This window comes from Otolemur garnettii, unplaced genomic scaffold, assembly GCF_000181295.1.
Source record: "Otolemur garnettii isolate 467f Iridium unplaced genomic scaffold, OtoGar3 scaffold00036, whole genome shotgun sequence".
Classification (NCBI taxonomy): Eukaryota; Metazoa; Chordata; class Mammalia; order Primates; family Galagidae; genus Otolemur; species Otolemur garnettii.
Window position 1 is genome coordinate 10,584,658 of NW_003852431.1, and position 13,244 is coordinate 10,597,901.

General features: G+C 34.6%; 1 protein-coding gene across 1 annotated transcript in view; it reads right to left on the reverse strand.

Annotated features, from left to right (window-relative positions):
* The window catches only part of UCHL3 (ubiquitin C-terminal hydrolase L3), a 56,541-nt gene that overhangs the window by 12,188 nt on the left and 31,109 nt on the right, over positions 1-13,244 (reverse strand). The gene's annotated exons all lie outside the window — the stretch shown is intronic.

Genomic DNA, 13,244 nt, shown 5'->3' on the forward strand with positions numbered 1-13,244 from the left:
AAAAAACACTTTCAAATTAAATTTTAAGACTTCAAGAAAGTTTTTCCTTTAATAACCTGAACTTAATCTTTTGCTTTGAACAATTCAAGGTAAACAGCCTTAGACTAAAATAAGCACCTTTATTTATTCTAGATTTTAAAAGTTTAAAATTGAATAGATACAGGAATATATCCCAGAAAATTCAAAGTGGGGAAGAAGAGTAAGAACAGATTTAAAGTACAATGAATTGTAGCCTATAATTTTTGTCTTGCTTTGACTCTTAATAATTTGAAATTAAAACTAGATCTAGGCTCTCTTAGTTTACCAAGTTCAATCTGCATAAAGCAATATCTATATTTCTCAGACAAATAACTTATGCAATGCCACTGCATTAATTATCATTTTATAGGCTATGCAGCAACTGTATACTCACACTAACATATGTTAGCCATAAATCAAATCTAAATGGTTTGAAATAAAACACAATCACCATTTAAATACATGTAGAATGCAAATTTTAGAGGCAAAAATTTTCAAGAGGCATATATCAAATTACATTTCAGAATACTTAATATCCTTTCAATAACACAGATAGTATTTTAACTGATAAAATTATACTCTTTTCACCCTCAAGTAATTATGTATTTTCAAGTAGTTGTAATATGAAGTTTCCTGATACAGATATTGAAAGGTACAAAATAAGCATTACTATCTTGGATTTATAGAATTAAAAAAAAATTTACAGATAAATTAACTCATCAAATCTAATTCTTCAGATACTATTTCCCTCAAATTATGAACAGAAGAAATTCAATATAAATTGTTCTGGCAAAGTAGGTCTTCTGAATTCAGTCTAGAACAGACAATTTAGTCCTACAATTGGTACAAGTCAAGGTTATTTAGTTCTACGATTGCCCTAATACTAGACCCCCTTTCTACCACAGTCCCATCTAGTAGTAGCCCCTCCAAAGGCAGGGAATCTCCACAACGTTTTGAGTCCGTCTATTCCATTGTTTGATAACTCTGTTAGTTATACCCCATACTAAGGCAGATATAGTAACAAATCTTGTATTTTCCTCCTCTTGTAAAGTCTAATCCCTCTTGAATATTTCTTCAAATACTTAAAGATAGTGATAATGAGTTCTCTTATTTTCCTGCTCAGCAAATCAAAAAGTGTGATAACTCAATCCAATTTTGTCAATGACCAGGAGAATCCAATTTTTCAAAGCTAACCCTAGACAATTCTATCTTGCAAATTCAGTTCTATAACAAAAATGCTACAAAGAATTTATTATTCAACTAGGAAAGGGTGTTGTTTCCTCATTTTAAGACAATTTTAAAATAGGATATCAAGTATTTTAAATCTTTAGAGTTGGTAATTATTTTAACACCGTCCCTTCTTAAGAATTTTGCATCTTATGGCTTCTATTTTTTCTCATTTTGCTAGTAAATACAACCCTGTACACATACAACAGGAGTCACAGAACTGAACATGTAAGCCTTGAGTTTTTTAAAATTCATTTTGAAGTTTAAATGAGATATATGCAAATACTTTGTAAACTGTTAAGTGCTATATAAATCTTATGAAGTATTACAATAATAATACTACATGATCACAAATGCAACCAATTACCAAATCTAGTGACCTGAAATTGTGCATCATCACAGCTTTTACCTAAAAGTGCATACTAAAAATACAAACTCTGAAGAGGTTATGAAAAGCTTTCAAACTACTTTAAAAGATAAGTAAAGCTCAAAAATTTTCAGCCTTCCACAAAACCTCAGTGCCTGGTATGAGCTTTATTCAACTTTCATTAGTCTAAGAATCTAAAATCTGTAATTATCCAACTGCTTAAAGATATTCCACTAAAAGAAGAATAAATAAAAAGCAAATTCCAGCAAGTCTTTTGTTTCAAGAAAAAACAACAAATAACTATAAAAAATGCAGAAAACAGAAGCTATAAATTGAATATTTTTGCCTAGACTTATATATATGCATACTTTTTAATTTCCTAATTTAGAATACTTCTTAGTTATCTGAAAGAATTAAAAATATAACAAATCAATTAGCGAAAAATTAATACTAAATATAAATTTCACACTATAAAAATCCAGATTAAATTTAATGTATAATTATATGGCACTTAATATATACCAGACACCGTTCTAAATGCTTTACATGCATTAAACAATTAAACATCATACAGGTTCAGCATCCCAAATCTAAAAATCTAAATCTGAAATGCTCCCAAATCCAAAACTTTTTGAGCACTAACATAATGTTTAAAAGGAAAAGTCACTGAAGCATTTCAGATTTCAGAGTTTGGGGTTTGGGATACTCAACCAGTAAGTATAATGCAAATATTCCTAAATCTATAAAAATCCAAAATCCAAAACACTTTTGGTCTCAAGCATTTCAGATAAGGGATAGCCAAAGAGTTTATAAAGCTAGTAGAGTAGATAGTATGATTATATACACCTTATCCTCAAGATATCTGAGGCACAGAGATTTTAAGTACCATGCTTAAAGGAAATTCATTAATTCACAGCTAGTTAGTGAGGGAATCTGGATTCTGACCTAAGCCATCCAGTACTAGAATCCATGTTCTTCACCACTACGCTACAAAATACTTAAACCTATGAGGCAATGGAATTAACATGAAACAGAGATCAACATTTTATAAAAACATAGAAAACCTGAAATGCCAAATTTTATGACATGCTCATGTATATTCAGAATATTTTTTAATATAAGTAAAATTATTCATATTTAGAATTGAATCAATTGTGCCCAAGTCAGAATTTATAAGCTTAAGGATTTTACTCTGGTCATCTAATTCACCTTGCATCTCTCATTGTGCCAAACTGTGTGACACAGTAGGGAAGCAACACATATCAAATGAATGAATGAAGAAAAATGACAAATGAATGTTGTGATCCAATAAAAACAAGAAAATAGAGAGAGAAAGACGCCTTTGTTAATATTCAGCACAAATGGAAGGCTACTTGTGACCACACTGATAATCTGTAGAACCAAATGTTTAAGGAAAGACTCTACTTCATAGTTTGATTACAGCTCTAGAAGGAGAAATATGGGGAAGGAAAATGGACTTTGTTGTTTTTAGACATTAACTGTATATGCAATCACACTGCCCTGGCTTCAAAAGTCATGATCATTTACATAAAGAAAAGTTTCTTATCCATTTATTGTACATACCAAACCTCTTAAATACTGTACCTTTAGGTAAGTTCTGCCAAACATTACCTTTAATAGTTCAAAACATTAGAAAGATAAGAGCTTAAATCTACAATTTCAGTTATAAGAATTATTAGAATTCTACCAACCTCAACATTTAAGATAATTAGCAAGATTATAAGAATATACTTTAATAATTTGTAGATAATATTACCCTACAAAAGAGAAATCATAACATTTGTGGGAGTCCTACATCAATACACAAGGAGGGAATCTTCACCACCTACTTGGAAAAGATCTTTAGAAACTGAATAGTCAGGGAAGATCAGATCAAGATAAAACCAAGTACCTGAGCCACCTCAGGGAATGAAATAGCTTAGATGAAACACCCTACACCATGAAGGATTTAGATTGAGGCTAGAGTAAGTAAAGTGATCCCAGAGCATGCCAAGAGACTAAAGTCATGCTCAGAAACATAAAAAAAAAAAAAACAAAAAAAGAAAGAAAGAAAGAAAAAGAAAGTAATAGATGGCAAAGAACTCAGAAGGTACACAATATTTGTTGACCTGAGTCAACTAAATGAAATCAGAAAGCTGAAGGGTAAGAGAAAACAAATTCACTTTAACAACAGGAACTTAAACATTATCGTGAATGTTGATCGGTACTCATCAAAGGCAGGCACCTTCATGTTGGCAGGAGATGGAGTGGAAAGATGAATGTTCACCAAGGCGCTGGTGAAAGTCAAGGCTAGACTGCAAAACATAGAGGTATGTTGCAATCTTACTGGGGGAGAAAAAGTTAATGGTTGAGTGAACCAAGAGAAAGCACTCTGAAGACTGAAGATGGTTAGGGGGAAAAAAAAAAGGACTGCCCTCATCACTGGAAGAAGAGATGGAAGATTGACTACACTTACAACAGAATGGAGACCCAAAGATGGTAGGCGTAAGAAGGGTCGCCAGCGACGAAGACGGAGAGATGGACTGGTAGCTTTTGCAGGGCCTACATGGTTACGTTTGACCCAGGGCAGGGATGCATGGTGACACAATGATGAGGCCTTCGTTCTGCAGTGGCTAGAATGAGGCTGTGATGAGGATGGCGAGGAGGACTACATAATTAAAAAAGAGAATATTTTACTTAGACCACGTTACTGACTGATCATTTATTCTTAAAAGCAACGTATGGTCATACTTGTATTCATATGGTCTAGTTATACTTTTAATAACTATAATCTAGCATAGGATCATGTAGGAATATTGGTTAAAAGTAGGTAAAATGGAAATGTATAACCAAGTATCAGGTTATATGCCATAGATTCCCTAAGAGCACATCTGAAATATTTACATATCCTCATTTGCATAGCACAGACTCATAGAGCTGAATGTTTACTTAAAGAGGAATAGTTACATCAAATTGTTTTTAAAAAGTAACATGCACACAAAAACCATGGAATATGTACAAAACATACAAAGAAGAATGGGCAGAAGAAAACCATAGGGTGATAAGCCTTGGTTAAAAAGAATTCCTCACTTTAGGGAAAAGCTTCAAGAAGAAAAAGAAAACTTAAAAATATACACGCAGGAGTGAAATTAACTCCCCTCAAGCTAATGACCTAAATAAATAATCTTTGTAATTAGGCTCAGAAGTTACATAAAAACTACCATGGCCTATTAGTCATCTTTCAGTAAATAATAACATTAAAGTATATATCACTTACTTTATGCCAGGTACTATTTTCAGCACTTTACATACATCAATTCATTTAATCTCACAGTAACCCATAAGACAGACACAACTACTACTGTTTACAAATGAGGAGTCAGAGCACAAATGGATTGGTTTAAGTAACACAACCAAGGTCACGCTGCTAGCAAGTCGCAAACTGGGCCTCAAACTCAAGTAATGATCTTACTCACTGTGGCATACAGCCTAAGTAGCCAAGACAAAGGTGTTAATGCTAACTTACTAGGTCAGACCCTAACAAGCAGAGGAATAATTCTCATAAGGTTAGATATTCCGGATCACCTTTTTGAACACTACTGTGTCAAAAATGCCGAACCTGGCCCAGAGTGTTCCACAAAATACACAGGGGTAAAGTAACTTAGTGGTAATCCAAATGACTTTATAATTGTGATCTTCAATTAATAACACCAGTACATAAAATAAAAAATTTAATTTAAACAAGTACAACAAAACTGTAATTACTAGAACCACAGTGAGAAAAAACAAAAAGAACAGTGATGCAATTACTTGCTTAGTTATAATAGATTTCACTAACAATGACCTATACTCTTTAGGAATGGGAGGGGTTTTACTCTGAATGATCACTAAAATGCTTTTCAACTCTCAAAAATTCTACAGTCCTACCTAGTATATTCAATCTATGAAAACAATACACAAACCTAAAATAAAGTTAGAATTTTGATGGGGCTTTCAAAAATATGTTTGTGAACACTTCAAGTGCTCATAATAAGAAATCAATCAGGAATGCATAAATGAATCCTATGCTTGGCTCTACATGGGTACATACAGGTGTATGTAACAGTGTCTGCTGTCACAGCGTATTAAGAAGTTTGTTGCATTCGGTCTGATTACATTCAAGTAAGAGAGGGAAGGAGAGAATGAGAAAAGACAGAAGAAATGAATGAAAGAGAAAGAAATGGAGTAAAGGAACAAAGGAGAGAGCTCTAATGAGCAGAAAAAAATAATTTCTTCTAAGAATCTGGGAAGGCAAAAATTACTAAGGTAGTTGTATAGTGAATGTATAAGAGGTAACAGGTGAAATAACAAAGAGGACATATTCAGAAGACTAGACCGTCAGGTGTGGGATTTGCTTTTACTCTTTCAATTTAACAAGTTAGCCAGCTACTTTTTCATGGTGTTACCAAAAGACATGAGACTCCTAGGTCAGAGAAAAAGGATTTGATTACTCATAGCACAGCAAGGAGCATGATCATCAATAAGTTTGTGCCACTTCATGTGAGTACAATAGACAGGACCAGGATAGATGGCCGCACACACAGCAGGCTGCATTACAAGGGAGAGACACTGAACTTGGGGAAAGCATTGCTTTACAGCAAGCAGTAAGCAAACCTGCTCTTTGCCATGGAAGAAAACATACTTCACACCTCATCCCTTACGCTGCTTACTAACAAACACATCTGAGAAATGTGTTTTCTAACTTCAAGTGTAATGGCCCTCTTCTGCTATTTTTGAAGACTCTGAAAACTTTTTTTTTTGAGGGGGTGAATATTTTCAAATTTACAAGGAGTTACAAAAACAAAAATAGTACAGAGAATATCCAAATTTGTCTATGATATTCTATCTACATTTGCTTTACCATCTGTACTTAGATTCTCTTCCTCTATGTAATTGTTTTTCATTTGAGAGTAAATTATATACATCATGGCCCTCCTACCTCTAAATACTTCGGTATTTCCTAAGACTAAGGAATTCTGTTACATTATCATCAGTGCAATAGTCACCCTCAAAATTGTATATTGATAAAATGTTTTTCTTTAGATTCTCACCTTATTTTGTTTAGGTGATCTAGTCATCGACTTTACCACACTTTTTCCCAGGACCTAACTACAGCAGATATTTACTTGTATTGTTTCCTTAGGGTCCTTTATGGTGGAACATTTCCAACAGTCCTTTGTTTTTTATTTCATTTTAAATACTATCTTTTCCCCATTTTTTTATTAAAACATTTTCTGTGTAAAGTCATGCTCTCTGCCAAGGGAAACGATTTTATTTCTTCCTTTCTAACCCATATTTTTAGCAAACTGATAATCTTTCTTTCAATTTGTGTTTACAATTAGACTATTTACATTTCATAATTTTCATGTAATTTTTGACCTAATTGTATTAAAATTTACTATATTGCCAGTTCTATTTTTTTCCATCTGCTCATTTGTTCTTTGTTTCTTGGAATATTTTTATGATGCTATCTGTACTATGGACTTTTTGTTTATACTTTCTAAGCTTTTCAGTAACTGCCCTAGGATTTATAATATATATCGTCAGTCACAGTGTACCTTCAAGTAACATTATACCATTTCATATGTCATATAAGAACCTCAAATTTCTTTTTTTTTTTTTTTTTGTGGTTTTTGGCCGGGGCTAGGTTTAAACCTGTCACCTCCAGCATATGGGACTGGCACCTTACTCCTTTGAGCCACAGGTGCCGTCCATCCTGATTTCTTTTTGGGCTACCATGAATTTTATTTTTAGGGATGCTATAAATTTATAGTACATGGTTACTATTTTATTAAACAGTCAATAATCTTTTAGAGAAATTCAAAATAATAAAATTTATTTTATATTTCCCTTCATTTGTTCCATTTCCAGCACTCCTAATTCTTTGTGTACACCCAAGTTCCTGTCTGGCATTGCTTCAACATGGAGAAATTCCTTTATGTTTCTTGTAAAGGAGGTAAGTTGGTAATGAATTCTCTCAGTTTTTGTCTCAAAGTTTTAATTTTTTTATTTTTGAAAAATATTTTGTTCCATTGACCTCTTAGCACTTTAAAACTACCACTCCATTGTCTTCAGACTTACATAATTTTGGATAAGAAGTCTGCTGTAACTCTTAACTTAGCTCTTATGTATCTCCTGTGTCTTTTTTCCTCTGGCTGCCTTGACCATTTCCTATTTATCTTTGTTTTTCAGTAGCTTAAATTTTAGTTATCCTGATTATATGTGTGTATGTTTGTGCTTTTTGGATATTTATTCTACCTAGTGCCTCTGAGATTCCTGAAGCTATCTATGGTTTAATTATTTCTAACTCTAAAAATGTATTTTTCATGTCCCTCTATCCTGCTCTTATTCCCACCACTTTTATTTTTTTCTTTCTGGGATTCAACATTTAAGTATTAGAACATTTGAAATTACCCCACACCACTTGGATGTTGTTTGGGGCTTTTTTCCATTATTTTTCTTTCTGTGGGTAAGTTTGGGTAATTTCTAGTGAATTATCCTCAGTTCACTGATTCTTTTTTCTCAACTTCATGGCATCTACTGGTGAATCTACTAATGGCATTTGTTAACTCTGGTACCAAATTTTTTATTACTGGCATTTCCATTTGATTCTTTCTTACAGCTTCCAATTCTGCTGATATGCTCCATCTGTTAGTGCATGTTTTCTATCTTTTCACTTGAGCCTGGTCTGATAGGCTGACATCTACATTGTACCTGAGTCTGGTTCTATTGATTATTTTGTATCCCAATGGTATGTTTGTGTATTTCTCATTTTCTTATTACCTCAATTTTTGGTTTTTCTCTACTTGTATAGGCAGAGAAAGACTGAGATATATGATATATATGCCTGAGAATGGGCACGTCTCTTCTGTTAGGAATTTAGCATGTGAGGGTAAGTCAATATAGTCACCCTCAGCTATGGTTACCCTCAGCACAACATTGGATCAAAAGGTAACTGGCAGTACCTTGTGTTTAGGGTGGAAACTGGTTTTGTTGAATGTTTTCTTTTTTTTTTTGGTAGAGACAGAGTCTCATTTTATCGCCCTCGGTAGAGTGCCGTGGTGTCATACAGCTCACAGCAACCTCCAACTCCTGGGTTTAGGCGATTCTCTTGCCTCAGCCTCTCAAGTAGCTGGGACTACAGGTGCCTGCCACAAGGCCTGGCTATATTTTTGTTTCAGTTTGGCCAGGCCTAGATTTGAACCCACCGCCCTCAGTATATGGGGCCAGCACCCTACCCACTGAGCCACAGGAGCTACCTGGAATGTTTTCTTTTTCAATGCTCTTTTCCAGATCAGTTCTAGGCTTCTGTTTAGAGCCCAGGCCTCAGAGAAAGTCTCTCTTTATGTTATTGACTTATGCCCACACTTCTGACATTTGTTTATCAGTGCCTGATAGTCTAATGGTAGGGAGGCATATTTCGTTATTCTGTTCAGCCCCTCTCACTGGTAGGTCCTTTGTCCCTGGATATCCAGGACAAGGCTTTCTCTAGTGATAGGAGATCTCATAGAAGTTTCCTGCCTCTGCCCCAAAGGGGTGGTTTTTATCTATGCCCTTCCCTAGGGAGGGTTTTCTATCCAAGGATCCTTAGTCTTTGTTCTATAGGGGAGAAGAATACAGGCTTGGTACCTTTCCCACAGGGGAAGCTGCTCTCCTCCTCTAGGCCTGCACTTAAAGTTTCTCTCCCACTTTGCCCCTAATCCATCTCATAAGCATCCCCTGCATTCTGCGGTGATTGAACATGAGCTCTCTTCTTCCTTCAGGACTGCTTACAGAAATTTTGTAGTCTCAGGTTAGTCTACACTTGGCCTTTAGCAGTTTATTAAAACTTTTAGGTATTTTGTTTTTTTACAAAAAGGGATCAGACTCTTCATAGTGCTTTTTTCATTACCCATAAATATTAGGCTTCTATCCATCTCAGTAAGTATATCTCTACATCATTTTTCACGGCAACTTATTTCTCCTTAAATAAATGTACTATTAATAACTAACTGTACCCTCAGATTGTTTATAGTTTTTCATCAATTATAAACTATGCTCATCAGTCTACTGTAAAGGTACCTTACCTAACATCAAGCTGTTACTATTGTATATGTGGTGTTCTAAATTACGAGTGTCCAACCTGCAGCCCATGGGCTGCATGCTGATTTTGTGAGGATATTTTTGGCTTATCTGTGGTGTTGGCTATCACAAAAAATATGCATACAACTTTTCTTTTTTTCTAATTAGCTTCCTTGGGTTTGTGTATTAGGTTGCCTAAGACAACTCATTCCTCCAACATACAGCAGAGAAAGAAAAAATGGCTAGATACCCACATAAACTATAGATCCTCACAATGATCCTATAAGGTACAAGTTACAATCACTCCTATTTTAAAGATGAAGCATACTTTTTGCTTAAACATTATCAGATTATCTATGGGTGATTATATCCTTCTTTCTAATCATCATGTTTTCCAATGTAAACTTACATAACAGCAAAAGAAATAAGAAAGAATGATGGGTTCAAAATTATACCTGGTTAAATGAGTTCCATACATTAAGTTTCATGTTAGTGTGAGTGTATGTATTCTTCACACTAAACCAACACAATTCACACACACTGTCGCCATCCACTTGAACAGTTTCTAAAGATAATTCATAATACAGACATAACACTGTAAATCATATATACAATAGAACCTCTGTAAGTTGATCACTCAAAAGACTATAACAAACTGGTCAACATATAGAGGTGGTCAACATACTGTATTGACATATCCATTTGGCACATGTCTAGTCTATGAAACTTAGATCAACTTAAGGAGGATGCCAATGTAGGGAGACAGTCAATTATGGAGGTTCTTACTGTATTTTCAATTTCAAAGAATGTTTATTATTTAGAACAAGACTTTCAAGTAATATCATTCAAACAGATGGAAAGACATTGAAATGAGGTATTCTATTAATGATCTTTAAATTCCAAGGCTTTCTTCCTAGACTTACAAAGATTAAAAAGACACAAATACCAACTTTTAAATCTTTATAATTTTAGCTGTCAGTGCAATTGCTTAAGTAACCAAATTTAAGGTAGTCCTGCCTTCAAATATAAAAATTTAAATGGTGAAATAAATTTGGAACTACAAGCTAACTTTTTACATTGTCTACCATACTAACTGGAAAAAAAAAATCTACATTTTATTTCTGAGCCTTTCGGAAGCGTCTTAATAGTGAGCTCACTTTTTAGAAAATCTAAATAAATAATTCACTCCCTCAGTTAGTTTTTTGGTTCTGGTGAGAATCCAAAATCATTAACAGTTATCTATTTCATTAAAAACAATTAATAACATCAATGTCTGCAGAACATTAACAGCAAACCTGGCCTCCTCACCCGCTGCTGACCGTGTGGATATTACAGTGGTATAATTTCACCTCATACTCACCACTTTACATGCAATATAAACCTCTTCATTTATAGTTCTGAGAAAACTAGGCTTTTCAGAAACCTCATGAATTTTTAAAAGCAGATTAAATATTTCACTCTTTAGAAAGAACACTAAAAAATTTACTAAGTGATTATTGCATGAAGGAATTAAAAAATATAAGAGATGTTTATGCATTCTCTCTTAAATCCTCTCAGTTTTATACAAAAACACACACAGAATGAACTATATGGACAGATCCCTTAAGTGTGACTGCGTGGTTTCTTTCTTAAACATTCAGAACCATAAGGACTCAGCTTATTTGCCCACAACCACATAACCAGTGACTGGGAAAGCCAGAGGCAGATCCATGACTCCTGGCTCCAGTGTTTTCCATTATACAAAGTCACCTGCTCATCAAATGTCAAGAAATTTAACTGATTCACAGAGATATATACATCTATTCCTATTTCTATGTGCATTCCCTGAACAGAACTGAGATCTGTCTTGTAGGTAACAAACTTACTAATGAGATCAAGAAATTAAAAAAAAGCAACACACTTACTTTTCCTTCACAGTTAATGTGCATATACTTTTTTTTTTTCTTTTGAGACGGAGCCTCAAGCTTTCCCCCTGGGTAGAGTGCCATGGCATCACGCTCACAGCAACCTCCAAGTCCTGGGCTCAAGTGAGTCTCCTGCCTCAGCCTCCCAAGTAGCTGGGACCACAGGCGCCCGCCACAACGCCTGGCCATTTTTTGGTTGCAGCCATCATTGTTGTTTGGTGGGCCCGGGCTGGGGATTCGAACCCGCCACCTTAGGTGTATGTGGCTGGCGCCTTAGCCGCTTGAGCCACAGGCGCCAAGCCATGTGCATATACTTTTTATATGAAAAAATGAAATTCCTTTTAAATAAAATGTTTAATAATAACTGAAATATCACAGGTGTTATAAAGACTAAGAAGAAATGATCTAGACTTTTTTTTAAAAGGAAGCAGGTCTGCCTAAAAATATAGTAGAACCTCCATAGTTAACCACATCCTTACATTGACCGTCTATCTCCTTAAGTTGACCTAATTTTCACAGACTGGATATATACTACATGTACATTATCAGTATAGCAGACCTAGTTACTTATATTGACCACCTTCAGTGTTAACCAGTTTGTTACAGTCCCTTGAGTGATTATACTACCCTTCCTTATTAAGAGATCAAGTGTTTATAGCTCAGGAGCAGTGGCTCGCACCTATAATCCTAGCACTCTGACAGGCTGAGGCAGGTGGATTGCTTGAGCTCACAAGTTCAAAACCAACCTAAGCCACAGCCAGACCCCATCTCTAAAAATAGCCAGGTGTTGTGGCGAGCACCTGCAGTCCCAGGCACTCAGGCAAGAGAATTGCTTGAGCCCAAGAGTTTGAGGTTGTTGTAAGCTATGAAGCCATGGCACTATACTGAGAGTGACAAAATGAGACTCTTGCCTCAAAAAAAAAAAAAAGAAAAGAAAGAAATCAAGTGTTAGGTTAGCATAAGTGCTTAAATCTACATTATTCTAAAATGCTAAAATAAAGTATGCAGACTTAGGTTTACACCCAAAGCATTTTCTCATTTAAACTGAACATCAAAGAAAAATATCTCTATAACGATGTAATTTTCTGAACATGTAGGGATCATTAGTTGGGAGATACTTAAGATAATTACTGTTTTACAGACTACAACTAATATAATTACCAAGAAACTACAGTTGCCTTATGGGTAAGATTTCATGCTTAAGAGAAGGAAAAAAACACGATAGTAAAACTGACTTAGATGTAAGGGCAATAAAGAGCAAAGTGTTCAGCACAACTCTGAATGGTCACTTGGAGTTGATTTTTTATTTACATTAAATTATTAGCTGTGCACAGCCTTGATTTTAGGACAAAAAGAAAATTTAATATAGAAAAATTTTATAATGTATTTTTTAAAGTTATTATGTGTACCTACCACTTGCATACTTTTAAAGGGTATATGTGATGTTTTGATATAGGCATACAATGTGAATTAATCAAATCAGGGTGTTTGGGTATCTACAGCCTCAGGCATTTATCATTTGTGTTAGGAACATCTCAATTCCACTCTTTCAATTATTTGAAAGTATACCCTAACTTACTCTTGATTATAGCCACTTTGTTGTGCTATCACATATTGCTTATTCTGGG